The sequence below is a fragment of the Galeopterus variegatus genome, unplaced genomic scaffold, assembly GCF_000696425.1.
Source record: "Galeopterus variegatus unplaced genomic scaffold, G_variegatus-3.0.2 Scaffold3429, whole genome shotgun sequence".
Taxonomy (NCBI): domain Eukaryota; kingdom Metazoa; phylum Chordata; class Mammalia; order Dermoptera; family Cynocephalidae; genus Galeopterus; species Galeopterus variegatus.
Genome location: NW_007729540.1, coordinates 89,635 through 94,383, shown reverse-complemented (window position 1 = coordinate 94,383; position 4,749 = coordinate 89,635). Strand labels below are relative to the sequence as shown.

Genomic DNA, 4,749 nt, shown 5'->3' with positions numbered 1-4,749 from the left:
GAAGTCCTTTTTTTTTTTTTTTTTTTTTTGTCTTTTTCCATGTCCGGCAACGGATCGCAACCCTCAGTGTCGCCCCCGTACCGGACCGGGACCGGCAACGGGATTGCAACCCTCGGTGTTGCCCCCGCACCTCGCTCAGCCAGTGAGCGGGAACCGGTCTGTATGTGGGATCCGAACCCTCAGCGGGAGCGCCTCCACGCTTCCCAAGCAGCGCACTAGCGCAGTGCACCACCGGGCCGGCCCCGAAGTCCATTTTTAACAAAGACAGAACATGCATGGAATTTCCCCCCAAGTCCAGCTGGAACGATGCTGCCTAACTTAGGAGTCTACTTATAAAATGAAGGGAAGTGATGGAAACAAAGTCAGCGTATGCATGTTACAGCAAGACTCGCTGCAATCCCAAACCTTGTGAGGTGCAGGAAGAAATTTAGGATGATTCCCAGGTTTCTGCCTTGGATGCTGCTAACTCCTAAAATACAGCAAGTGGAAAACACTGAAGATTGGGAAGGCGAGGGAATGGACATTCAGTTCAGGTTGAGAAATTTTGATTTTGAAGTGCCCATGGAATGCCTGGTAGACTAACTAGTAAGTGTGCAGGTGCAGAACTCCAGAGAGAAATCACATCTACTGACACAGACAATCTCACTGAGAGTAAATGAGATTGCTCAGGAGAGGGCACAGAACGGGTAAAGGTGGAAACACAAAAAAGATGCTCAGGAAGGTGGAGTGAGAGAGGTCAAAATGAACCAAGAGACGATGGTGTCAGAGAGGCTGGTGAGAGAGAGGGCATGTCTCTAGTGACCCAGAAAGGTCAAATAAGTTTTGAAAGGAGATCACCATATTTCATGATAAGAAATCTTTGGTGACTTTTGTGAAAAAGGTAGGTGATGGAGTTGGATGTGTTGTCCCCTCCAAAACTCATGTGGAAATTTGATCCCCAATGCAGCAGTGTTGGAAACTCATTGAGTCATGGGGGCAGATCCTTCACGAATGGATTAATGCTCTCCCTGGGGGAGGGGTAGTGAGTGAGTTCTCACTCTATTATTTCCAGCGAGAGCTGGTTGTTTATAGGACCCTGGAACCTCCTCTCTCTCTTGCTTTTTCTCGCCATGTGATCTGTTTGTACCCACTGGCTGCCTGCCACTTTCCACCATGAATAGAAGCAGCCTGAGACCGGTGCCAGATGTAGCTGTCCCAGAATCATAAACCAAATAAATCTCTGTACTTTATAACAGTCTCAGGTATTTCTGTTATAGCAAAACAAAACAGACTAATACAGCAGGAATTACAAAATTAGAGATGAGGAAGAAAAGTCAGTGACTTCAGAAGTGTTTTTCTCAATAGCAAAACAACCTGGGAGTAGACAGTAGGGGAAGAGAGACCACAAGAAATCACAAAAGCTCCTTGGGGCAGGGTGGGAAAGCCCAGCCTCTTGTCAGGAGATGCGAGTGCTTAGAGAAGTTTCTTTTTCCTTTTCTTTTTGTTAATATACAATATATATACAGTACAAAAGCCAAAAGTTACCAAAGTGAGTACACAATGACAACTCAATCTCCCTCCTACCACTGTCCCCCATTCACTTTTCCAGAGGCAATCACCACTATCAGGGGTAGGTGTTTATAAAGGCACTGGATTATCCAAAAATATGAGGCATAGGTCATTCATTTAAAAATAAGTTTGCTTGTGACTGCATTCTATCAGGATAAATTGTTATGATAAAGGGAGTACCAGGACAGGCTGCCCCACCCCCACCTTCCTTAGTATTTGGGGACGGGGCCACCTCCTTGTGCCTCTCAACAATAGAACTCTGTGGCAGGACATTCTGGCCACCTACAAGAAATAGAGACTGCAGATGATTTCTCTGTGACACAGACACTTTCACATTTTAGCAGAAGCATCCACGAATAAGGTATAATTTAAGTACTTAAATCAAATTTTTGAAAACATATTTAATTACATATAATCTAGATTTTCAAATGCAGAAGAGAAACAAAAAAAGTATTCACTCTAAAAAATAAAATAAAATGTATTTCAGTTAACTCTCAAACTTTTCTTGGACTGGTTTTCATTTTATTCTTCACATAAATTTCTGTATTATTTTATTTTTCAAGTAGAGACCTGGTCATAGGATACCTAATTTTTAATGAATTTTGTTAAACTATCGTCACATAATGAAAGGATAAAAGGGATTTCAAATCCAAACAGAATTGGGTTTTTCTCAAGTTTCTTTGGGTACAAATTATTAAAGGAACAAAAGAGTCTCCCACAGGCCTCCTAATTACTTCTGCCCTGTACAAATGACAAGTATGAACTCATTCTCTATTTACACAGGGCTTTAAGACGAGCTGCCTATTTTTTACCCTATTATCAGCAGAACGATCCAAATACTAAGAGGAGGGTTAATAACATAACTAAAAAGGAAACCAGGTATTCTGAATAAATTCTGTATACTTTTGCCACACGCAGTAAGTTCTGTATACTTTTGCCATGCCCAGTAACTGCTGGCAGGAATGTAATTGACATGGCATTTCAACTGTCCCTTCCCACCCCTCTCTCACTTACTAAACCTTTTCCAAATAGACATAGCCAATTAGCACATTTCCACTCATTCATGCAAAGATGAGCAGCTGCTTAAAGAAGTTCATCCCAATCTACTGCTAAAGTAACTTATCCAAGAATCCAATGCTTGCTTTTTGCAAAATTACTCAGTAGAGCTTTAGTCATTTCATGCCAGAAGCAAAGCTATTGTCTGAATCTTTCTTTGTATTTTGTAAACTAATCAAGCTAAGTCACTGGTAACTCAGATATCATATGGATGTCATTGCCCCATAGGTCTCTATGTAAACTTGGCTCAAACCCCTAATTCCATTTATAAGAATTTAGAGCCTGTATAATGTTAACAAATTCCCAACCTAACTCTCTCTGGTCTATCTTTTTCCATCTTTGCTGGCTATGGCTCTCTTGCCAAGCTTAAGGAAATAAATCTACTCTCGCCTCGCTTCTCCTAAGTGTACTGCAATAGCTGGCAGGATCACTGGAAGGCTCACACTGCAGGTGGCACATCCACTTATTTCCCTGGCCCACTCCCAGTTCGCTGCCTTTCCCAAGCCTCCTGTGTTCATGGCACACGGCCACTGTTGCCACCACTGGACAGTGTGCTTTCCCCAGGATCCCTCGAATTATGGGGATGAACTTCTTCTCAACTCTATTATTATATACTAGTCCCACATCCAAGGTCACTAGAAGTAACCAAAGGTACACTGCATAGGTCATTATTTAAGAGCAAAAGAGATCAGTGCTTCTAACCACAGTAAGATGCAATCATTATATAAATACTTGAAGATTTATGGCAGAGAGGTTTCCTATTAATGTTCCATAGAGGTGGGGGAGAGGCTAATAAGAAGTGTGAGATTACAAGTCTACAGTATTACGGGATTTTTTGCTTTTTTGTTTTTACAATCACTCTATACAAGATTTATATTTACTTGGCAATCGTTAACTTACTTAGGCACTTAGGGAGGAAAAACAAAAGTAATCAGAGGTCGGATAGCAAACAACTAAAATAACTTCCTTCTTAATTACTGATAAAGCAAAGGAAGGCAAGCAGTGGAGCTGAAAAAATTTATTCAACTCGCAAAAGATGCCAAAGAGATACTATAAAATCAGAGGTCGGATAGCAAACAACTAAAATAACTTCCTTCTTAATTACTGATAAAGCAAAGGAAGTCAAGCAGTGGAGCTGAAAAAATTTATTCAACTTGCAAAAGATGCCAAAGAGATACTATAAAATCTTAAGTGTTTTGAGAAATTTTATCTTTCTAAATGGTGAGATTGACTGACTACAATTTTAAAACCTGTACTATGTTGATACATGTGAGATACTGGGCACAATGTTTGTTTTAATGGCATTCCTCATATCTTTTATTGTTCTCTTTTCTAGGCATCCTGAATTCAAACCTAATGAATTCAGATCGAACCCTGCAGCAAAAAAATTGCCAATTTGTTATTACTTGGGAAGTCAGAAGGAAAATTTAAAAACACTGAGTAAGATATTATCTTATTCTTTCAAGCTTTTTTCTTTACATAACGCTCCTAAAGAATTTTCTTGCAACACTAGTATCTTTTGATATTTGCATAAAAGGATTCAACAGTCAAATGAGTATGGGAAACACTGGGTTAAACACTCAGACCTTTTAATGTGCTAATGGGTACTGTGAATCTCCAAGAGCCGGTAAGGTAGTGAGTTATTTTCCTAATTAATTTAAGCAAAAAATGTTCTTTCAGGGAAGTATATTTTAAGTACAGTATTCCAGTTAAGAAAATATTGCACTATACATGAATGCACCTCTACACACACAGTGACTTAAAGAAAAATTTTTTTGAAATGCATGTAATATGGATTTAATTGAAAATCACTGTTCATTGCAGCAGAGCACTTGGAGAATAAAATTAACTTCCATGTCTGCATGTACATTATATTTCACAGTAAAAACAAAGGAACAAAAATATTCCAGTACTTTTTTGTCACCCATGTGGGTTATATTTCAAAATACATACTCAATGTGAAAAACCATTTTACAGATGAATAAATCGATTGCTTGAAGAATCATTGGACATAATTCCATCTAGTTCATATTGAAATAATTATAGAATTAGAAATGCGTTCGGTTGTGTTGCCTCCAAAAAATTCAAAGAGAGAATAAATACTGACATGATGTTTCAGAAAACTTTGAAATTATGTTGAGCTGG

At 39.2% G+C, this 4,749-nt stretch overlaps 1 protein-coding gene across 1 annotated transcript in view; it reads right to left on the bottom strand.

Annotated features, from left to right (window-relative positions):
• Positions 1-4,749, bottom strand: part of LOC103600725 (band 4.1-like protein 4A) — a 124,731-nt gene that overhangs the window by 79,082 nt on the left and 40,900 nt on the right. The gene's annotated exons all lie outside the window — the stretch shown is intronic.